Genomic DNA, 25,331 nt, shown 5'->3' on the forward strand with positions numbered 1-25,331 from the left:
AGTTAGTCATGAACATACACACTCACACACACATGCATACATCCGTTTTTATAAAATTTTTATAGATGAAGAAAAGTGTTTCACAATGATGCTAGGTCAAGGTTCATGCTTCATTTCATATGATACAATCAGCGATCTTTATGAGGAATACTAAGGTGTGTGAGCTAAAAGCGAATAAATAACCTGTAAATGGTCAATCATCAGAGTCAGCTTTCTATTTGGAATCTTGGCAAAACTAACATTTGATGCAAGTGGGACATCCTTTCATTCCATTAACTATATTAGATGGTCATTTTTAGTAGCAGATTTTCTTCTTTGCAGAACTAACATGATGGGCAGTACAGCTTTGGCAACTCCATTTCACCATCAGTGGACAGAAAACGTTTGCAGTTTGAGCAGGTCTTTAAGAACTCAGAAAATGTTTGTAGGTCCAGCAGGTCTTCATCAGAACTCGGAAAACGTTTGAAGGTCCAGCTGGTCTCTATCAGAGGGCAAAATATTTTTCAGACTCCATCAAGTCTCCATCAAAAGGCAGAAAACATTTGCAATCCGATATCTTCATCAGTTTGCAACATCATTCTCCATCAGAGGGCAAAAAATAATTTAGATGGAGGCAAAAACCATTTATAACTCTAGGTCTACCTCAAAGAGCAGGAAACGTTTGTAACTGCGTAACCCCATCAGACGGCAGAAAAAGTTTTCAATTTCATCTCTCCACCAGAAAACGTTTGAAGTTTCATGTCTCCAACAGAGGCTGGAAATGCTTTGGCCACTGTGAATCGCCCTCTGGAAGAGGAAAAGAAAAATGAGTCACTCTCCAGGAAAACTAATTAGTCCAAGGAACTAAGTAATTATAATAAATAAAACCTCTCTTTTGAATATTCATTAATAACAAATAAACCCAATTAAATGCCTGTAAAACACTGCACTGATCAACTATTACGAAAGGAAGCCGGGGTATAAGTCAGACATAAACATTACATTGGTACCTGTTACCCTTGAATCTTGATTATATACACATAAAACAAGAAGCAATTGAACCACTAACATAAAAATGATCTAAACTTCACACAAATACAGGTGCATACACAAATCAAGTTTTAAAACTTCACAAACACAGAGACATATAGAAATATCATTTCAAAACTCAACAGACATAAAAAAAATATTCAAAACTCAACAGACATACAAATATTTTTTTTTAAAGTCAACTAGCACACACAACAATTCCCTTCCAAGGCATCACAGATATAAGCACATATTCCATTCAAAGTCCGTCATCAGCAACCAGTAATTGCGCACTCATGATAAAGGAGTCAGAGAGAAAAAAAAAATTTCTAAGAGTACTATCACTCAAACTACCACATATCTCAATTTTTCTTTCATCTCTCTTAACAATCATTCCTGAATTATCAAGCTCAATCACCCATATTTTTCCACCTCGAAACTTGACATGTAATCAATGAAGAAATTCAATTTAAACTCCACTAACCAACATGTTTTTCCTCAAAATATTCGTCGGTGCTTGTGATTCTAAACTATTTTCAGCCTAAGCTCCTCATGAAGAGTAATGACATCTAAAAGAGTAATGACATTTAAACAGCCGGACGCCTTAACTTCATTCACAGTCAACTTCTCTTCATTTATAATGAATAGACTTCAAAACGATTTGGAGGCAAAAGCAACGCCTGAAACTGACAAAATCACACATGTAGTATTTCATTTAATTGACTGCGTTTATAAATAAAGTACTTGCAATTTTTAAATCTAGATTTGATAATTAGCGAAAGAAACGTCTCTCTGAATTAAGTTTCACTCGGCAATTAAAGACATTGATGATGTCGATTGTAAGAATGCTAACAAAACCAGAATACAAATGGCACATTTTGTAGTACGATAATATGACAACAGTACATGCGCAGAATGATTAGATAATAGTAAAAAGCTTTATTACAATAATCAATAATCTCAATACAACAGTTTTTCGACTTTTGCAAATCGATACGTTGGCGTAACAAGCTAACCGGGGCTAAGGTCTTGACCGGGGCAATAGTCTCTCTCTCTCTCTCTCTCTCTCTCTCTCTCTCTCTCCTCTCTCTTCTCTCTCTCTCTCCACTATACTTCTGATGATGGTCCATCCTCCACTGTAAAAATTCAATTCCGGTTTTTAGAATTCCGGATGAAGGATTGTCAACCTGTTGTCTCGACATGAAACAACCGAATCGAGAAACAGCTGATTGTGACGTCATTTGCCGTAACTATCGACTTGCTGATTCTCATAGTGGCTTCCATAAGTAAAAATTATATACATTTTTATTCATCCTTCATAGATTAAAGCCGCAGGTTATAGCCGAGACTGACTAAAGCGAATAAAGGACAGGCTGTCAAAAGTTTCGGAATAGGCGAACAGCAAAATCACAATTACTGCTTTTACAATAAAGTGATGCGAACGTTTTAAACCCAACTTTGTTAATTTACAAGAAAATGTATCTCGGAATTATGTTTCCTCTAGCAACTAATGGCAATGAAGCTGTCTGTAGTACCAAGACCGCCGGTGTTCTTGGTCGATTTCAATCAGGCGAGATTTTGAGAAAGTAAATATCAAATGCAAATGGCGTATAATGGCAATGTTTATATTCTGTAATACAGTAACAATATGATGATAATACATGCAACTTTCTGTAACTGGATGCAGCAAGCAAAGCAACCTTTATTTAAAACTTCATTATTATAAACATTGTTGTGCAAATGATCACTTTTCTCCTGGCAGTATTTCGGTTTTGTAAGCTTTTATGATTTTAGAATTACGGATAAGAGATCGTAAACCTGTATAGATATTTTGCAGTGTCTACATAAATATTAACATTTTAGAATTGGTAAATCATTGTTATACTCGTTTTCGGGGTATATATACTAAGAGTAACAGTTGTAAGAGGGTAATGTAGCAGATGACTCGTGTGTTTTAGGATAATGGTTTGGGTTATATTTTTGTTTAAAATATTACATTGTTTTGGTATGTAATTTAAGGTATATGTTTGTTTAAACAATTAAATTAGACAGTAAGCTGTTAAAATAGGCAGTTAAGAGCGTTTTAGCTTAGCGGGTACAGGGTATAAATATACTTTATCGCAAAAGAAAAACATTCACGTATATATACAACGAAATATCGGCATTTCCTTTATATCAATGGAGACTCGGACGCTTTTATCCGTTATCTCTGTGAGTTACCTGTAAAGCACTGGACTGATGCACTATTACGAAAGGAAGCCTGGTTATGCGTAACGTCAAAACCACTATATCAGTACCAGTTACTCCTGAATTTTGATATTTTACACAAAATTAAGAATGAAATCTCCACTACTCCAAGAAAATTGACTTCCAAAGCCTCATTAACAAAGACACGAACACAATCCCCGGATTTCAAAGCTTCCCAGACGCCCAAGTGCCTCCTCACACAGGTTAGGTTTTATCCCCTGTACTACCCAATTGCGGAAAATTGGAGCTCAAGGAACCCTCAATAACTTTCTTTTTTTGTAATGAAATTTTTGATATTAAGACATCGTTCTACAGGTAAAGTTATATCAGCTTTAATTTGTTGGATCATTTGTTGGTTTTATATGTAAATGGCGCGTATGAAGCCCCAATAACAATTAGTGCATGTCTAAAAGCGCGTAAATTGATTTTGGAGAAAACCGGAACTAGCGAAGCCCATTATTTATTTAAAAAAAAAGGGTCTGTTGAAATGTGGTCTAAATTTTGAGGTGTTATTCGTATCGAAGTGGTCTTTAAGGGAGGTTTTACTATATATGTACTATATAAAACGAACAATCACAATTAGAGAGTGGACGAACTGAGCACGCTTGAGAATCAAATACACACAAGTACAAAAATGAATACACACAACGGTTTTGCTGCATAGGTAAATGGCGGAAAAGTTGAACGCATAACAAAAATGTTTTATGAATTGATTGATGTGCCGCATGCTAAGGTGTGATTTATTTATATTTTTTCTAATTCTTTACTAAGTAGAAAAATTACACAACCTTTTGAATGTTAAGTACAAAAATTGCATAACCATTTGAATGTATGTACATTTACACAATTTTGTATTAAACCATTTTATTTTACATTTTGTATTTCACGTTTCATCATGTCATTAATTATGTCAGGTAATCTGCAGGTGCGATAATCTTTAACTCAACTATTTTTCGGCTCTGCCGTGGGCATCTTTGGTAGTTGTTTCTATTTTAGTTAAAGGCGACAATTTATTGTTTACAAAAGTTATTAAATGGTTCCGCATTAACGGTATAACAAATCGTATTTTAGAAGATTCACTTTAAAGTTGTTAAATATTAATTAAGTTTGATTTGCAGTTGCAAACACTCCAAAATCGGAACCATTGGTTTGACGCTAACTGATTTATAAGAGTTGTGTAAATTTGTGAAACTGTTTGAATCGACATACTACTGTTTACCGATGCGCTTCTACACATAGTAATAATTATTGCGGTTTCAAACGCCATTTACATATATAAACTAACAAATGATATATCAATTTAAAGCTGCGAACTTTACCTTTACAACGATGCTCTAATATTCAAAATATATTTAAAAATAAGAAAGTTACTGAGGGTTACGTGAGTTCTGGGTTTTCTTCAGATAGAAGTTTACGCGGTTCTAGACATGAGCTAATTATTATTGGGGCTTTAATTGCCATTTACGTATAGAAACCAACAAACTCTATATTGAATTAAGGCTGAAAACTTTACCTTTACAACGATGCATAAATATGAAAAATATCTATATAAATAAGTTATTGTGGGTTCCGTGAGTTACGGGGTTTCCGCGATGGGGTTATGGGAATAAACGAGGCCCTTTCCTTATACTGCTATCTGTACAGCACCAAAACATTTAGAAACAGTGCCATCATTCTGACTCGCACGTTCGTAAAGTTTTCTCTCAGGAGTTATCAAAGCTCAATAATTGATCTTTTTCCTCCCCAGAACATGATCAATATCAAGTCATGCTCTTCACAATCCTATTTTTTTCCAATTACTCATCGTGTGATTCCAACAATTTTCCATCCTCAATTCCACGTGCGTCATATTGACATTTAAACAAACGAAAGCCTTACCTGTCATTTATATTTAATTTTTTTTCCTTTAGCAACAACAACAGAGGGAAAAATATATCTGCAGCGCCAGGTCTCCACCAAAAGTGTATCATTTCAAATCATTCTCTGGAAAAAATAAAAGAAAAATTGGTCACGTTTCAGGAAACATTACTTGACTAAGAAACAAAACAGCTATGACAGCCATAACAATGTTTCCATCTTCCCTGTCCTTGCATAAAAAAATAGCCTTGGAATGACAAAGCTTACCAATGATAACATACCTCCATCAGACGCCTGAAAAAAAAAAAAAAAAAAAAAAAAAAAAGGAGATAAAATATTTTCATTTTAATGTGCCAAGAAGAAACCTAACATAGCCAGATTCTTTGCCAATTTAAACATATTCTGGATTTAGGTATAAATTGTTCAACTTGGAATGTACTACACCTAGCAGGGTTGACTACCTTAAAAGTCTTGTTGTACCAAATATTCGCACAAAACCAGCTTGAGGTGTATAAACAACATCAGTTTTCGTCCTCAGTTTTTCTGTTTTAACTATATCTTCAACTTCAAGTTCCCCTATTAGCTTTTTTTTTTTTTTTTATAGTGTAAGCCAGTAATTAAGGTGCTTACATTAAACCCACGGAATAGTTTAAGTTGATATGAGGCCTAGACTCAACAGGAACAGCACCAATAAGTGAGAATCTCTAAGTCTTTGGAATCTCATGAAAAAAAACAAGCATATTATTACTGGTTTGTGGGGGTACATTACGTCTTTTATCAAAGCACTTTACATGATCCTGTCCTCATTGGATAAAAATTCGTGTTTAATATAACGGAATTTGTCAAATGAATTTTTCATGAGTTTAACATAGAAATTTGCTTCTAAGTTTTCTAGACATGGTGTCTATGTAGTCGAGATGTCCACATAGATGATGTGTATTTGGTATCAAGAGCTGTATCTGAAGTTTACAAGCTCTCAAAATTGTCGTAATCAACTAAAATGATTTAAAATATACAATGGGTTTTCTCATAATTTATGATATTTAGGTAACTGAAATTTTTTCATCAAATATGATTGGTTAAACAGTTACAATATTCTATGTGTTTACAATATTGTGTGTCTAACATTTCACGGCGAGAACCTTACCTTTGAGTTAAGTTAAGCTGAGGAGAAGGCCAGGGAATTCTCACACATAATGGGGATAATGACCTAGCAGACAAAAAATAACCAAATTATGTAATCAAATGTTGTTTTTATGGTGCACTAGGTTAGATCACATTAGGGGTCAAAAGGTGTGGGCGAAGGGAAATTTCCCCTCCCCCCCCCTTCCTCCAGGTTAAGTCAATAAATTTCAGTCTATGATTTATGATACCCTTGGACAGGTTAACTAGGATGTTCCAGGGGCTCTCTCCTGTCACATAGATATCTGCACATGTATGGACAGGTTAACTATGATGTTCCAGGGGCTCTCGCCTGTCACATAGATATCTGCACATGTAAGGTTAAATTGTATCTACGTATTTCACTTTCACATCTTCCTAGCACAATCATGTATTTGAGCAGGATATGAACTTTGCAATAATATAAAGAAAACTGTTTAGGTAATCTAAATAAAATACTTCATACTCGTACTGTAAGATATGTTGATTGTATGGTGCTGCTTATGCAATTGCTCGATGGGGTAAGTGCATCAGCCGTGCATAACTGATTTTTGCCTGCCAACCTTTTGGAGCAACGTTGTTGTCCCTCATTCACCCTGTATAGTCATCGTAGCTGATCTACAACACAATGAGCAGATTTGCAAGGCCATCACCTGAGCAGCAAGGGTGGCCCCTCCCTGAGGGAATTGGGACCGGCTTAAGGGTAATTTCAGAGGGAATTGGAAGAGCCATCCTGTCCAACGTGGAGAGCACAGTACTCAGACAAACACATGGCAAACATATTTCCCCAGAGAAATGCAAGTTTGTCATGACAATGGGAGCCTTTAAAGAATGGGGAAGATTGATGGAAGATTGGCTGAAGCTCAGAGGGATACCTCAGGGTGAGGCATTGCTGAATATCAGATTAAATTGCGAAGAAAAGTTAAGAAGTTCAATTGATGTCCAGTTTTCCAGAGACCGATGATCATCGCTCAAAGTAAAGGATGCATTTAAAGCTATTCCGAATATGACTATGAAGACTGTGAACAAGGCCATCTCATGGGACAGGTTCTTTAGTAGGAAGCAAGGAGCTGATGAATCAGCAAAGGAATACAATTACCCGTGTCAACAAAATGGGATAGACACGGGGTAGACTTTGGGTTCATTTGTCCTACTTGTGAAGATAATTTGAGTGAATAGTATATATTACCACATGAATAAGGAGTGTCCTCAGCAATGCCAGGTTGAAACAAGATATTCTACAGAACTTTGAAAAATATGATATGATCTGCAAACTTAAGTTGAAGTGACAATCATCTGAGGAAACATAGCGTGTGTGTGTGTTAGGGTTGTCCTCATTCTATAGACGAGGGTAGCAAAATATTTTCAACGAGGCAGGAGTAGGGGATGATACACTAGCCAGTGTACCTATGCTGATGCAACCACTCGAGAGCATGGCAGCAGTAAAAAGCACATACAAGAAACAGAAAGATGAAGCCTTCAGGAGAAGCTAAGGCTTAAGCAAAGGTGTTTTTTTTTGTGGTCTCGTGCACATTAAAGGCAGACAGAATTGTCCAACAGATAATGTTGTCATAATTGTGGAAAAATCGGTCATTTTTCCAGAGCTTTAATTGTGGAAAAATCGGTCATTTTTCCAGAGCTGCAAAGGTTATATCGACAGGGAAAATGTTAAATCAAATTGTGTCTGGCAAATGGGTGCTGGATACATACAACAATAGAGCATTTCCGAGTACATGGCAGTGCTACAAATAAACAATGTTCGAGACGGGTGCAACTTACCTTATCTAATGTGATAGAACGCTGGGAATATATGCTTTATGTTGGAGCTGCATCATATACGCAGCCAGCGTTAAAAGTTCATGTTATGTAGTTGTGGGAATAAATCTGGCGCACTGGAGGCCATTGCAGACACCAGGGCAAAAGTATGTATCGCTGGGTCATGGTAGGCTAAAGGCCTGGGTATTGAAGTAAACAAGTTTAAGTTGGGTGTATGATTGCAACACACAGCAGGGGGACTGATGAAGGTGCATGGGAGTTGTCTGGTCACTATCCAGTGTGGGGCAAGTCAACACACGAGACTATGTATTTTGTTGAGGGAACGCAGAAACTGTTCTTATCACTGAGTGCATGTAAGGCATTAGGTTTGGTTGATTATAAGCTTCGTAATCATGTGGTTAATAACGTTCATAAGATTAAGTGCTCCAAACGAGTGGTGAAGAGTAAGCCACCTCAGAAAATACCATATCCCTCCACTGAAGATAATTTGTCATTACTTTAGCCTTTCCCAATAATGAATGGTCTGATGTTATACCGCATATGATGTCACACACCCATCACTGTCTCCAACTGCTGGGAAGATGAGGTTAAAATATAAATTTTCATAATAAAATTTATTTGGATACTTAACTACTGTTAAATTTAGCTATATCTCCCGCCGATTAGACGAGTCGGCATTCAAACAAAAAAAATTCGAATGGCTGCCTGGATGACTGTCTAGTTTACCTGTTCTCCACCAGGTGTGCTTTGAATGTTTTAGCTCTTGTCAGAATTCTCCTTGACAGCCCACTAAGTTGTGGGGAGGCTGGCTGGGTGGGTCTACTTTAACAGTAGGTAATTATCCAAATAATAAATTTTATTATGAAAATTTATATTATTTGAGATGAATCTTAACTACTGTTAAATTTAGCTGATTCCCACATTAAGAAGAGGATGGTGGGTAGTGCAGCTAGACAAAATTCCGCTCAGCCATTCGAGCTAAAGGTTTCTTATACGAAACCCAAAACATTCTCACCTGATCTGGAATCCTTGGTGGATTTTACTACCACCAGAAGTTGGATTCCATTCAGGGAGCAAGGCTCTCATATGTATGCAGCAAAGAGCAGCCTTGCGGAGAAAACCGCTTCGATTCAGCTAGCATGAAACGCAAGCGGTATGAGGGACCCCTGTGCCTGGGTCCAAAAGCCCTATAAAACGACAGCCACTTAAAATGAATACCTTTGCAATATAAACGTACGATTCTATACAAAATTTGTACCTTCACGCTTCCCAAAATATTAAAACCCGGGATTTAAACAAAAGAGCCTAAAGAATTGCTCTTTCTTCAGTTCAGGAAAAGACTACCCACTACTAGTAGCGGATTAAGGGCTTTACTGTTTCCAAACACAATTCTGTATACTTAAGGTAGTGATTGGGCAAAAACTGAATTGTACTTCTAGGACACATCAATCCTATTCAGGAGCAACAAATTGACTTAACACTAAATGAAGTTGCAACTGCTGCTCACATTATGAATGTTTAACTTCAATAAGGTACAAGATATGGAGCCAGTTCTCATGCACTAGCCTATCCATTATGTCACAGAGGACCTTGTGTTCCTTGACAAAGTTTCTAAAAATCATAACACAAAAGGTTAACTTTGCCTTGTACAGGCTTAACCTTCACAAATACATTCTAGGTTTTCTAAAATCACAAAACATAAGTTAACTTTGCCTTCAAGTTTAACCATTGGCAAAGACAGCTAGGTTTTCTAAAACCACAAAACAAAAGGTTGATTTTTGCCTCTTCCAGGCTAACCTTTGACCACAACATGTGTTTTTGTTAAAACCACAAAACCAAAGATTAACTTAGCCTCTTCCAGCATTTACCTTTGACAAAGATGTTCAAGGTCTCTAAAAGGATGATAAAAATTCTCTAGGTTTAACCTTTAAATTTAAATGCCCAACAGGATAGAGAAGTTCCCCCTTTTTTTTCCCTCCAAGGGGTTACATTGGAATTCTTACAGGGAACTGTAAAGCATAGTCTTAACATCACCCTCAGCTCTAAGGCAGAAAGCTAAAATAGCATTCCCTTTACACCAGCCTAAAGAAGGGTGCTGACAATAAATTTACTTAACTACTGCTAAATAAAAGGTTTTACAGTAAATTCAGATAAAGTTTAGACCCGCATCTAAACTCCAGAGAGAGACTGATATAGAAATGAAGGGGCTTCAATCTCAATACCTTACAGTGCTGGTCCTCAGCAAGATCTAAAAGTACTTGATGTAATACCGAGGAAAGTACGTATGGAACGATAACTTTGGAAGTAGACAGTGAAAAGTCTTCTCTCCTCTAAACAGAAAACATTGATGTCTACATGACTCCAGGTGGTGAAAATTCCTCCAGAATGGTACCCTCAGCAACACACAGACCACTGCTTCTGACCCCAGGCCATGGCAGTTTTAAATTAAGGACAGAACATATGATAACTTGAAAATCTTATTATTGGGAAGGGACATTCTAACATCTCCAAGCAGTTAAGCAGATGCCTACGTCAATGGAGCTGCATGGAGTTGTGTAGCAGAGTTGATTTCTTCTCAACGGAAGAATGAGACATCTACCTAGAGCCTTGGAAATTCTGAAAATTTATGCCCTGAGGCTACAAGGGCTTTACTGGAGACTAAGCAATTCTTGAACTTGAAATTGCTCAATAGAATTCAGAGCAGATACGAGGGGCAGGCCTATGAGTCTGAATTAGGCAAAATTAAGGAAACATCCACTGCTCAAGCCTGAGGGCTAACAAAGTAGTAGTTATCATTCAGATGTCCCTGTTCATCTACATGCTTGGAAGCTAAATTAGTGTTCCTTAAATCCACACCAAGTGCCAAACTTACGGATATAAAGGCCCTTGTAGGCAGTTGTTCTTCCTGAATCCCCAATTGTTAAAACACACTCCTTCCACAGAATGGATGATCAAACCAATATGTTGTTTCATTTCACTCAAAGCAGCAAACTTCCCACAAAGACTTTGTCTCTGACTGGGAATAAAACTGCTTAGCATCCTGATGTCTTTCCACTGCCCTGACATCTAAAAAGTTTTACCAGGTGTAGTGTTGACCATTCTATGTTGCATGAAAGTGTAATGACACTAGCTAAACTCTGTGTTGCATGACAGAGGGAAAAGACCAAAACTTGGACTCAGGTTTAAGAACCAAATGGACGATTCCTGGTTACAGTGTCCCTCCTACAGTCTTGGAGCCAAAGTTGGTTCTGGATTACTTACAAATTTAATGAACGTTATTTGAAAGTCGTAATTCTTACATTATTGAGCATGATTATCTGAAAATATCCCGTGAGGCCATGTTTCCTAATGAGGAAAAGCCCTTACCAGATAGGAAGTTTCTTTCAGGTCTAAAATCTTCATGCAGCACATGCCTATTCATCTTGACCGACAAGCATGCATTATTAAATATCATCCCCACATCACTAGATAAGAATGGGGATATAAAGAATTAACAAAATAATGCATAGAAATTGGGCCAGAAGAAACAACAGGTCCTTGGCCTTTGGAATACTGTTGACAGAGTTGGCTAACTTGAATCACTGATTCAGTAGAAGTGTCTTGCTTCTAAAGTCGACACCATCTACCAAAGGGCAACACGTGCCTGACATAACTTATAGAGGGCTGCACACTAACCCAAACAGTGGACAGAACAGCAACACCTTCTTGTAAAAACCTCTTGAAGGAACTTGCATGAGTGAGGATGTATGGTAAGAGGAATACATTCTGCATGTGAACCACAAGTCTGACCATTCTTTGGAAAGGCACTAAAACCATGCTAGAAAACCAACAAGTATATAGGCAGACACTTACTATTATTCAGTCTCCAAACGTCCAAGAATATCTTCAATTACTTATGAGTGTCTTCTTAAAGAATTACCCATGGACCATCATTTCCTCTATATGCAATCTCCTACTAAAAGAGACTTATGAGAGATTTCTGCTGAAGACAAGGGAAGCTATAAGAGGGAGATTAAACCACTAAAGGACAACCAAAGAGTGTCACAACTGCCCTTCACCGTCTCCACCATATAACATATTGGTCCCAAGTCTCTCCACACATGTTAGGAGGTTGCAACTGTCCATATTCCAGAACCTGAATATGCACTTATCCCTGAAAGGTATTAAATAAGACTACCAATAGATAATCCCTTTTCACCTTAAACCGAGCTGCATAATCAGACAGGAAGTGAAAGTGTTCTCACTTCTTCCAAACCGAGTAAGTATCAGCATGAGGACATTACCCTGCAGCATCAGAAATGAGTTACTTGTTTTCTCGCTAAAAACACCCACTGGGTTGGTGTCTCCACCTCTCTAAGAAGCTGCAGAGATGAGACAACATAGATAAAAGGTAATAACTCAAGTTAGACTGAAAATCCATCAGCATGTCTGTCAGTCTCGAGTTCATTTCCCCACAGGAAAGAGAAAGAAAGTGAACCTTCTACTAAAGACGGTTAAAGGACCAATAAGTGTTGTACAGCAAAAGGCAACCTCGGCTCTCCACGACTTGCGACTTTAAAAGACAAGACGATAAGCCAAGGCAGACACAAAGGGAGATTGTGTGTCCGAGGACGAGAAAAGTTACAAAATGCTCTAATTGGAGAAAGCGTTGGTTCTCTTCTCCAAAATAGAGGGCGCCAAAATACGGTGAGACATTTAAGATATTTTCTCTATCCTCAACAAAATGAGGATACAGCAAAAGGCGTAGTGTGGCAACAAATGCTGACCGGCCCAAACGAGTTCCTCCAACTCCATTCAAACTCTTCTTCTGTCAGCGGGCGACGAGAGGAGACAGCTGCCAACAGGAGGTAAACAAAAGAGCTTAAAGGATTGCTCTTTCTCTGCAACCCTTGACGACAAAAAGCGACACTTGTCAATAAGAGGTGACAGTAGCTGAGTGCTGTGTCGAATCCACCACAACTCAATGAGAGGAAGACAGTTTAAGCGACTCGGGACTCGGCCAAGTCCGCAATCCACACGAGTCAACTGCGTTCGCACGAGTCAACAATGTCCGTCGCCACAGCAGGGTTTCCAGATGTATCAGACCAAATTATTGTACCAATCTCTTCAAAATGTTATTGTCATGATACAATAAAGTTTTATGCATACTTACCTGGCAGATATATACTTAGCTATAGACTCCGTCGTCCTGATAGAAATTCGAATTTCGCGGCACACTCTACAGGTAGGTCAGGTGATCTACCGCCCCGCCGCTGGTGGCGGGAATAGGAATCATTCCCGTTTTCTAAGACAGATTTTCTTTTCCACCTGTCTCCTGAGGGGAGGTCGGGTGGGCCATACACCGTATATATCTGCCAGGTAAGTATGCATAAAACTTTATTGTATCATGACAATAACATTTTTATGCATTCAACTTACCTGTCAGACATATACTTAGCTGATTGGCACCTTTGGCGGAGGGTAAGAGACAGCTAATCTACTGAAATAGACAGGAAACAACATATGTTGTAGGTAATAAAATTAAAAACCTTGATTCCTACCTGTGTTAGCGAAAGACTTCATGGCTACTGCCTAGGAGCCCGTATCGCTTCAAGAGCCTCAGCGAGGTAGTGACCTCATGCTAAGAGTTCTTGATGGTCTGTTACAGGGGTCTTACCCACTTACGCTTCAGAACCTTAGGATCTTTGTCAATGGGGTCCTCTCCACTTACATGACAAAACACCTTGCCTATTGGCATGATCATAGAGCACGACACTAATCCCGATCACCTGATCCTCATTGGGGTTAGTACTAAGATTGAAAGGAGTCATCCCCGAACATCCTTTCAAGCAACCCACAACTCAACAACAATATTAAAACTAATTATTAAAAATATTAAAAACAAATTTAAGGATCAGTGTCTGCTCCATTTCCCAGCATAGTATTCGCTGATACATAAGGTCCAAGAGCGAAACATTTATCGTATGTTATTCTAACATCCTTTAAATAGTGGGATGCAAATACTGAATTGCACCTCCAATAAGTTGCTGCTAAAATGTTTCTCATGGACATATTCTTCGTAAAAGAAAGGGAAGTTGCCACAGCCCGGACTTCGTGAGCTTTCACTCTCAGCAGCTTTAAAGAGTTCTCTTGGCAATTCCTATGAGCTTCGGTAATTACATTTCTGACAAAGAATGCCAGTGCGTTCTTTGACATAGGTCTCTTGGGGTTTCTTACCGAACACCAAAGACCTTGTCGACATCCCTGAAGCTGTGTCTTCTTTTCTAAATAAAATTTTAAGGTCCTGACTGGGCAAAGGGACCGATCCAACTCTCTTCCTACCAGAGAAGAGAGTCCCTTGACTTCGAAACTTCTAGGCCAAGGTTTAGAAGGGTTCTCATTCTTTGCTAGGAAAAGATCCTGGAAAGAAATGACAGCCGAGTCTTTTCTAAATCCCACCCACCCGAGAGTCCAAAGCATGCAATTCACTGATCCTCTTAGCAGTTGCGAGAGCCAACAGGAATATGCATTTGCTAGTAAGATCTCTGAATGAGATTTTATCTATAGGTTCGAACCTGTCCGACATCAAGAACTTTAGGACAACGTCCAGGTTCCAACTCGGGGGAATCGACGATCTCAACTTCTTAGTCTCGAAAGACCTGATGAGATCATGAAGATCCTTATTATTCTCGAGATTCAGCCTCTGTTTCTAAAAACAGCTGAGAGCATGCTCCTATATCCCTTGATAGTTGATACGGCCAATTTGGATTCTTCTCTTAAGAAGAGGAGAAAATCCGCGATTTCGGTTACAGAGGTACTGGAAGAGGACAGCTTCTTCGACCTACACCATCTACGGAAAACTTCCCACTTCGATGGTAGACCCGCAGGGTAGAGGCTCTGCGGGCTCTAGCAATTGAAGTTGCCACTTTCTTTGAAAAGCCTCTCGCTCTGACCAGTCTTTCGATAGTCGAAAGGCAGTCAGGGAGAGACTTTGGATGTTTTTGTGGAACCTCTCGAAGTGGGGTTGTCTGAGCAGATCTGTCCTGTCTGGTAGAGATCTGGGGAAGTCCACCGTCCATTCCAGTACCTCTGTGAACCAGATTCGGGAAGGCCAAAAGGGAGCAATTAGAGTCATTCTCATTCCCTCCGATGCCACAAATTTCCTTACTACTTCCCCCAGCAATTTGAATGGGGGGAAAAGCGTATGCGTCTATGCCTGACCAATCCATGAGGAAGGCATCGATCGCTGTGGCTCTGGGATCTTCTTCTAGCGAGCAGAAGTTGTCTATTTTCCTGGAGAGGAACGTGGCAAACAGGTCGATCTGGGGCGGGTCTCCCCAGTGTGACCATATTTGTCTGCAGACTCCTGAGTGGAGCATCCACTCTGTCGGGAGAACCTGGTTCTTTCTGCTCAACCTGTCTGCCCTTAGGTTTTTTACTCCTTGGACAAACCTTGTACACAGAAAAATGCCCCGTTCCTCTGTCCAGGTTAATAGAGCTCTCGCTATTTCGTTCAGAGAGAAAAAGTGAGTGCCCCCTTGATTCCGGATGTAAGCCAGAGCTGTGGTGTTGTCGGAATTGACTTGAACTACCACCCCTCTGACTTCCGCTTCGAAGTATTCCAGGGCTAGATGAATTGCCAGGAGTTCCTTCGCATTGATGTGCAGAGTAGTTTGTTGTCTGGTCCAAATACCTGCTACTTCCTTTGGACCCAGTGTTGCTCCCCAACCTGTTTCCGAGGCATCGGAAAACAACACTCGGTGAGGGTTCCGAATCAAGAGGGACACCCCTTCGTTCCTTGTTAATGGGGTTAACCACCACTTTAGGTCGGATTTTATCCCCTGTTGGATGGGAAAAACGTCTGACAAGTCTCCTGTCTTTTGACTCCACATCCTCTTTAGATAAAATTGCAGAGGTCTGAGATTTAATCTTCCCAGGGAAATGAACTGCTCTAACGAGGAAAGGGTGCCCAGCAGACTGAGCCATTCCCTCGCCGAGGTCCATTCTTTCCCTAAGAAGTTCGAGATCTTTTCTAAGCCTCGAGTAATTCTGTCTTGAGATGGAAACGCCCGAAATCCCCGAGAATCCATCTGTATCCCCAGATAGACTATGTTCTGTCTGGGGATCAATTGTGATTTCTCGAGGTTCACGAGCAGTCCCAGAGATTTTGTCAAGTTCAAAGTCTTCTCCAAGTCCTTCAAGCACTGAATTTCCGATTTTGCTCTTATTAGCCAATCGTCCAGATAAAGGGATATATTTATCCCCTCTAAATGTAGCCATCTCGCAACATTCATCATTAGCCTCGTGAACACTTGAGGGGCCGTAGAAAGGCCGAAGCATAGGGCTCTGAATTGGTATACTTTCCCCTGCATCATGAATCGGAGATATTTCTTCGATGATGGATGCAGGGGGACATGAAAGTATGCATCTTGTAGATCTAAGGAGACCATCCAATCTCCTGGACGAAGAGCCGCAAGAACCGATTTTGATGTTTCCATAGAGAACTTTGTGCTCTCCACAAATCGGTTCAATGCGCTCACATCCAGGACCGGTCTCCACCCTCCCGAGGATTTCGGAACCAGAAAAAGACGGTTGTAGAATCCTCGGGAATGCGGATCCCGCCCGAACCACTTCGATGGCCTCCTTTTGCAACACTCTGTACCAGTTGCAATAATGCTTCTTTCTTGGCAGGGTCCCTGTATTGAGCTGACAGTTCCCTCGGGTTCGTAGTCAAGGGAGGTCTGTCTCGAAAGGGGATCATATATCCCTTTGTTACCACGGAAAGGGACCAAATTTCTGCCTGTCTCCGAGTCCATTCTTCGGAAAATTTCCGAAGTCTGGCTCCTACCGGTGCTTGAAGGACTGTTGTCTCATTTCGCTCTCTTGATAGGTCTGAAGGAAGACCTACCTCTCTTCTGCACTCCTCTCTTCTTAAAAGAGGGTCTGGCCGAGGTACTCCCTCGAAAGGGCTGTTGAGGAGCCCGATTCTCTCTCTTAATAGGACCGAAGTCCTCGATTTCTTTGCAGATTGGGCCAAGAGATCTTGTGTGGCCTTTTCTGTCAAAGAATGAGAAATATCTTTTACTAGATTTGAAGGAAACAATTGGTCTGACAGAGGAGCATACAGAAGAGATGACCTCTGAGTAGGAGTAACTGCTTCGTCAGAAAAGAGCTAAATAAGACTCTCTTCTTCAGAATACCAGTTCCAAACAGAGAGGCCACCTCTCCTGATCCATCCTGAACCGCCTTGTCCATACAGGAAAGAAAATATGAAGGACTTCTGGACTAAGAGATTCCTTCTCTTGTGTCTTTTTGGCCAACACCCCAAGGGACCAGTCTAAGAAGTTAAAAACTTCTAAGACATTAAACAATCCCTTGAGGAGATGGTCCATCTCAGAAGTCCCCCATGTGATCTTTGCTGATGACAAGGCTTGTCTCCTAGACGAATCTACCAGATTCGAAAAAATCTGCTTCGGCAGTGGACGGGAGAGCTAGACCCCGTGGTTTGCCCGTCTCGTACCAAATTCCTTCTTTCTGATAGTCTGGAAGGAGGGCAGCTAAAGACTGTCTTCCCCGCCTTCTCCTTGGATTCCAACCAATTTCCTACGAATCGGAGAGCCTTGTTCATGGAAATGGTTGGCTTCATTTTAATAAAAGATGATTGTTTCGGGACCTTCGTGCTTGTAAATAAGGACCTTGGAGAAGGAGGAGCAGTCGGGCTTAAAGAGTCCCCAAACTCTTGAAGTAAGAGGGCTGCCAGCGTCTTGTAATCTGACAAACCCGGAGCCGAGTGATCTTCAGAGTCCGAAATCTCTTCCAAATCCATCCAATTCCGAAGAGGATTGTTTATTTCCAGCAGGAGACTGGCCTCTTGCAACATCCACCCCACTCGCAAGAAACGACGACCGCCTGTGCGATAACTTGCGTCCCTACGAGAGATAGGTTGATCCTGCAAAACGACCTTATCCTTCTCCTGGCAAGAGCGATGGCCGCTTGTGCGACACCTTTCTCTCCTGTCAGACGAAGGATGTCCTCTCCTATCGCTTTCTCCGGAACCACCTATGTCTTGACAAGGGCTTGTGCGACAACTAGAGTCCCTGTCAGGTAAAGGTTTATCCTTCCGAAAGCTAAACAAATCCTCTTGGCTTAATTGTCTTTTGGAAGAAGTCCGTCTCTTATTTGTCACTTGTGGCTCATTGTGCCGGGTTGGCGCTCGTGATTCCTTGCGGCAAGCTGGCGCTTCTGGCGCATTTCGGCAGGGTGGCGCTTCTGGCGCATCTGGCGCCTCTGACGCTTCTGGCGCATTTCGGCAGGGTGGCGCTTCTGGCTCATTTCGCCAGACTGGCGCTTCTGGCGCATATGGCGCATCTGGCGCTTCTGGCTCTTCTGACTCATATGGAGTCTCAAACGCATCTGGCGCATCGGGCGCATTGCGCCAGGTTGGCGTTTTCTTCATACTCCTCTGAGTATAAGCCGAAACTTCCGTTTCTTCTTTCCTTCCCTTCGTCTTCTTTATAGGAAGGAAAGAGTCCTTTCTCCTGGGAGTCTCCTTATTAAAAACTCCTACTAAGGCCGAAAGTTGCTCCTGCACATTTAGGATAATTTTCGCAGCCGCATTCTCTTTTTCCTTCCCTGATTCAGGTGAGGGATGTCTAGAAGCGGAAGGAAACTCCGATTTCCGTTTAGGAACCAATCTCCTTTTCTTCTTCTCACAAGGTGATAGATCGGAGAAAGCTCAGGGCTTGAATCCAAAGTTGGAGCCTTCCAACTTCTCTTTAAGGGGCGTGACAGTTCATCAGAACTCCATCCCCTTACATTCGGTGAAGAATCTGACGAAGAAAAACACTTCTTTAGGATGCTTTTTCGATAGCGATCCTTGGCAGTTCGGGTCGTCACAGAATCTGCCGAGGGGACGCCTGATCGGTGGGGATTCTCCATAACCTCCGTAAGGCTTTTGACATTCCTTCTCCTCTGGGCCTGTGAGCTTGGAAGAGGTCTAGGCCTGGGAGCGAGATGAAGCCGATCAGACGCACCCTCCACTGCACTAGGGACACTTAATTCACTATCACTGTGCTTACCTTTCAACGTCAGCATTTGACGTTCCATCCTTTGTAGCGCAGCTTTAAGATCTGCAATTTCCGTTGCCGGATTTGCAGTCTTAGTACTAGAGGAAGAAGATAGAGGTTTAGAGTTAGGTGTTAATTTAATAGGCTCGTTAGAGCGAGACCTACTTACGCTTCTGGAGGAAGCCTTCCTAGCCCTATCCATATCTAATTTCCTTAAATATGAATTTAAATTCTTCCATTCTTCCTCATTCATATTTACACATTCATCACAGGTGTTAGAAATTGAACATTCATTCCTTCTACACCCCTTACAAACTGTGTGAGGGTCTACCGAAGCTTTCGGTAGCCTCACCATGCATCCCTCATTTACACACTGTCTTCTAACCGTAAAGCTAGAATCCGACATCATGAGAAATATCCAAAACCAAGTCCAAAAAACAGTCCACGAAAGAGTATGCCAAACCAAAGATCCAATACGTCACCAAAATAACCTGCTTAGAAGATCAATAGCAATGAAAAAACACGAAAATCAAATCAGGAGTAACAACAACAATGTTGCTGTCACGGCCGATAGAGAAAATCTGTCTTAGAAAACGGGAATGATTCCTATTCCCGCCACCAGCGGCGGGGCGGTAGATCACCTGACCTACCTGTAGAGTGTGCCGCGAAATTCGAATTTCTATCGGGACGACGGAGTCTATAGCTAAGTATATATCTGACAGGTAAGTTGAATGCATAAAATGATTGTATTTTGATTCATAATTGTTTATCGTACAGAGGGTCAAATTATCGTACTCGTACGACAATCATCGTACTTCTGGGAACCCTGGTCAGCAGTCTGCACGAGTCGACAGAGGGAAAGAGAGAAGGAGGCGCCAATAGTGGGAGAGGAGTTACAACAACGGTCCCGCCTCATCCGTAAGCGATCGTACATAGTACTTGAAAGCAATCCTATATGAAACTAAGTTAGAAATCTCTGAAGCTAGAATATCTAACTCGGCGAGAACTTTAGATACTACAGACAGTGTACACTTGAAAGAGAAGCATTAATCGAGGCAGTAGTAAGAGATTTGCCGATAGCCGAAGAAGAAGCATGCAAAGAACGAACACAAGCATTACAAAGAAAAAGGAATATGTTAGCAGACGAAAATTTAGAATAACCAAAACATGAGAGAGATAAACAGTCGACTGAGTCGACATATCTAAATGTGTAAAACTCGCTGCAGATACATTATCATCTCAATAAAATGTCTATACCTATACCATATAAGCCTATGCATGCTAACACCTCAAACTAGGTGTTGAAAGGGTCCTTATGTGAAATCTCAACGGTCCTAGGCGATCGCTTTAGCTGTCCTTTGGCAAACGCTTTAAACGAGATTCAGACCATGAAAAGGGTGAAGTAGGTATTGGAGGGCACAGAATCCCATCATCCCGAGAACCGACCCGGTTCCCTGGCAGCGGACGTTTCCAACTGTCGCAGGGCAGTCCTAGGCTCGGGCTACGTAGAGACGAGGGCACCAACACCTTACTTCTAACAGGGAACGCGAAAATGAGCGCACACTGGAGGGATTTGGAACGTTCCCATCACGAACTCGGTTTAAATTGTATTAGAACTAAAAATAGGTTAATGTTCTAACTTCTCGTTATGCTTTTCCTGAACCGAATGGGGAGCAGAAGGCAGAGCTACAATGGAAGTCAATACTAGCCTACTAAAATGCTTAGTCTAAGTAGGGATAGCCTGATAGGTTTAAGTCCTGATTTAACTAATTACTTTGCAATCTATTAGTTTCCAGCCTCCTATATCTGACATATTCAGGCATAAATTTCTCAGAACAATTTCCCACACTCTTCACATCTACTAGTTCCAAGATCACTCTCTTTACCCCTGCCAGTAAAAAGGAATGTTGATCAACTTCCAATTTCTCCATCCTAGTTACACCAAAACATTCCTACATAGCCTGTTATTGGTTCTGCTTCCAGTGGAAGATATCCTAGGAAAATGAAATTACAATACCGTAAACAGGTGTAAAACAGCCAAACTTCAAAGAATACCAACAAGAGCCTAGCCGCATTGGTGGCAAGGAGAATTCTGTCAAGAGCTAAAACATTCAAAACACACCTGGTGGAGAACAGGTAAACTGGACAGTCAATCCGGTCAGCCATTCAAATTTTTTTTGTTTGAATGCCAACTTGCCTAATCGGCGGGAGATATAGCTAAATTTAACAGTAGGTAAGATTCATCTCAAATAAAACAAATTGAAGATATCTTAGCAGGTATTTTGCAACTGATGCCTACAGGAGACATGACAGATTGGTGTTCCTGCATGGTAGTAATTGGTAAAGATGGCACTCCCAGGACAATAGGCTTCCAGAAATTTAATGCATATTGTAAGACATCATACTTTTCCCCTCATTCGGTATGGTATTAAGTGTACCTGTTCATGCCCACTGGGGGTTCCATCAGGTTGTGGTGTATGAGAGCCAAAAGTTCACAACTTTTATAACGCCTTTTGTTGCCTACACTAAACGGTCTGATGATGTTATTGCAGATATACCAGGGAAATCTAAATGTATAGATTACATACTATTGCATGAATATAATGTTGAGGGAGCTCCTTACAATTTACTTTTGGCTTGCGAACGGAATGGGGTAACAAAATTGGAACTTATTAGGGTTTAAACCCTAATAAGTTCCAATTTTGTCTTAAGAGATGTTGATTTTGGCAGCTATATTCTTGGTTGGGAAAGATGTCATCAGATGACAAATTTGCTGCTGTATAAAAATTTCCTATGCTTGAGCACCCAGGTATATCAGATGTTTGTTTGTGGTTTTGCCTGGTAAATCAGTTGGCACCATTTGCATCTATAGTACCAATCATGGCTCTTTTTCGAGAATTGTTGAAAAAGGGAAAGAGTAAAAAGGTATACTGGGATGATAATTTGAGGGTAAAGTTTCAGCAAGAAAGAGCGAACTATATGTAAATTGGTATCGGAGGGGTTGGCTTTTTACAACAAATCCTGCCCAACTGTAGTGTTAACTGACTGGAGTGAGGAAGGAATGGGTTTTGTAATTTTACAGTAATATGGTTTTTGGTGTATCTCAAGATGTATATTTGTTGTAAGAGTGGCTGGAAATTAGTATTATGTGGTAGTATGACCTACACGCTAAGCAGCTACTGTATTTACATGTAGGAAATAAGGTTCTGATACAGGACGCAGTAAGCAAAAGATGGGATCAATTGGGGGTTGTAATGGGAAAATATCCATATAGGCAATACCTTATTAAGGTAGATGGTAGCAGTAGAATGACTACAATGAGTCGCCATCACCTGAAGCACATACTAGCAACATTTCAGCATGTCAACCCTAACCCTAACGTGGGGCACATTCCTGCCCCATTAGTAAAACCTGATGTCAGCTGCCCTGCATCTCTGCCCAGGTACAAGCACCTCCAGACATCCAGTATGGATGAATGCACACTTATGCCTTATGACAAAACTGTCGTATATTATGTCATTACTATTGTTTATACATATATATGTGATCTTTCTTCTTAGCCTACACAAATTTTTTACCAGCTTTACATATAAAAACTGTCAAGCTGATTTCCGGTTTATGCAATCTTCTGTTTTGTGATAGTGCTTGGCTTTCTGTAGGGGATGTAAGATTTGTTGTTGATTGCATGGACTGCTTATGCAATTGCTTGATGGGGTACATGTATCAGCCGTACACTACTGATGTTTGCCACCAACCTTTTGGCATGGCACTGTTGTCCCTTATTCGTCGTGTAACGTCATGGTGCTTAGTCCTAGTTAATAAACTGGCATGCAGACGAGAGCCTCGTATATCATTACCATCCCACACATACCAATTTTTAGGCTGAACAGTGACATTTAGGAAAAACAGCGATGGTTATAGTGTTCAGTGAGGTTATTTCAATAAATATTACCTACTTGTGAATGCATGCAAATAAAAACTCAGTGATGAACTGATAGCTAAGGTTTTCACACTTGTACTGTACAACTGACAGCATTTTCATATTGAAAAAGTCTCAAAAGGAAAGAAAGAAGTATGAGGAAATATTTGGAAACTTTACTGTGAGAGCTTTCTAAGCATCAACTGGCAGGGTAATTCTAGGCAGTAACTCTGCATGGACTGCAAGGAATATTCCCATGAATATGACAGCCACTAGGGATTGGGGTGTCAAATGTATTTCACCATGTTTAGTACTAGTTGCTAGGGTTTAATTAACAGTCGACCACCCAAAAATAACGGTAAATTCTGAAAAAGCAACCCAAATACTATAGGAAACTGTAATTTCCAAATTAATACCACACGCTGAGTTATTACCTGGATCTACCGACAACAGATAATTTTAACATCCTTACTAAAAAAAAAAAGACATCATATAAAGCTAAGAACAAGAATACTATATGTTACTATGGAAACTAGGCTGAGTTATGTTAGGTTGAGTTAGGATTGGATGAGTGCTTTAATGTAATGTAAAGTTAGTTGGGGGAAGCCTCCCCCTTCCTGCCTGGGAAGACTTAACACCCTTGGCTAAAATATGTTAAATAAGGATAGGATGTATCCATTCATGCATGGGCGAGGGGCTCAAGCTCCCCCAACCCCACTTGCTCACATTTGTTTGCTTCTGATACAAGGATCTATTTCAACAAACAAGGGGCTTCAATTTATTTGAGCAAGGGGGGTTGGAGGAACTTGAGACCCTCACTCATGCAATTTTAGCCAAGGGTGTAATTCTTCCCAGGCAGGAAGGGGAAGTCTTCCCACGCAGGAAGGGGAAGTCTTCCCAGGCAGGAAGGGGAAGGCTTCCCCCAACTAACTTTATATTACATAAACGCACTCGCCCTATCCTAACTATACCTAACATAACATAGTCTAAAGTTTCCATAGTAACATGTTGTATTCTTGCTCTTATCTTTATTTGCAGTCTTTTTGTAGTAAGGATGTTAAAATTGTCCCTTTTCGGCAGATCTAGGTAATAACTCCGCGTAGGGCATTTCTTTGGAAATTACAGTTTCCTATAGTATTTGGGTTGCTTATTAAGAATTTAGTTATTTTTTGGGGGTCGACTGTAATTAAACCTCAGGGGCTAGTACTAAACACTGGAATACATTTGACGCCCCAATCCCTCGTGGCTGTTGTAGCAAACTCTGGCGAGGGAAGTTTAAGTGCCAAAATTAGATTGGAAGGATGTTACAATTACTAGTCTAGGGAGGGAGGAAATTGACTTGATCCCTGAAAACAAATATGGCTTAGGTTAATCAGAAAGTTTTGGAAATCAAGCTATCCTGCACACTTACCATCTGCCATTCTTGAGCTAAAAGCTAGGCCTAAACTGTACAGGCAACAAACCCAGGTATAAGTTTGGGTATTTCTACAGAATAGTTCCGCAAGGACTGCAAGGATCGTAACCGCGGATACAACATCCACTAGGGATTGGGGCGTCCAATGTATTTCGCCGTGTTTAGTACTGGTCCCTGGGGGTTAATTACAGTCGTCTGAATAAATATTACTTAAAATTCTTGTTCAGGAGGTAAAACTGCTTTGAAAAACCACAACTGCCATAGTCTAGGCCGCTGCGGAATAGTACCCTGGATCTACCTAAGTTTGGAGTATTGCAACAACAACGTCACTGAATTTCAAGTACTTAAGGCCCAGCCTACGGTTTTGTCCAAAGCTTAAGAGATGATATTTGTGCGGAAATCAGGAACGTGTGAACTAAAAATTCCTATCCTACAAAAAAAAAAAAAAAAAAAAAAAAAAAAAAAAAAAAAAAAAATCAGTACTTGAACACTGGACAAACTATACTTTTTTACAATAAAATATTGCAGGCGAGGCAAAAATAGAAGGAAAGGGGGACACTGATACCAAACGTGGCTTTTGTTTTTAATAATACCGCATGTGATTAATGAGTGTAACATTATGAACTTAACGCACTCATGTAGGCTTACTATTCAATATTGTTTATCATCGGGCCTACATCAATACAACGACTAATTTCCTTCTATTCATTAACATAAAACACCTTACCATTTACCACATTCGTACGTGAAGAATCACACACCAGAAAAACTGTTAAAAATTACGTAGTTTTCCTCAGAGATTAGGAGAAAAAAGCCTAATTTATTATTTAGACTAGCTAAAGACACAACCACAGGGAGGGAGTGTTGATGAGGACAGCTCACCTTGAGGACGACTGTCACCTTG

General features: G+C 40.4%; 1 long non-coding RNA gene across 1 annotated transcript; it reads right to left on the bottom strand.

Moving 5' to 3' along the window:
• Positions 1 to 383: 383 nt before the first annotated feature.
• Positions 384 to 25,301, bottom strand: LOC135217084 (uncharacterized). Its single transcript, XR_010315041.1, has 3 exons — positions 25,155 to 25,301; positions 5,134 to 5,238; positions 384 to 786 (listed from the first exon to the last, which is right to left on the bottom strand). It is a non-coding gene; the product is annotated as an uncharacterized LOC135217084 (long non-coding RNA).
• Between the last annotated feature and the right edge of the window lie 30 nt (positions 25,302 to 25,331).

Source organism: Macrobrachium nipponense, chromosome 7 (genome assembly GCF_015104395.2).
Source record: "Macrobrachium nipponense isolate FS-2020 chromosome 7, ASM1510439v2, whole genome shotgun sequence".
NCBI lineage: Eukaryota > Metazoa > Arthropoda > Malacostraca > Decapoda > Palaemonidae > Macrobrachium > Macrobrachium nipponense.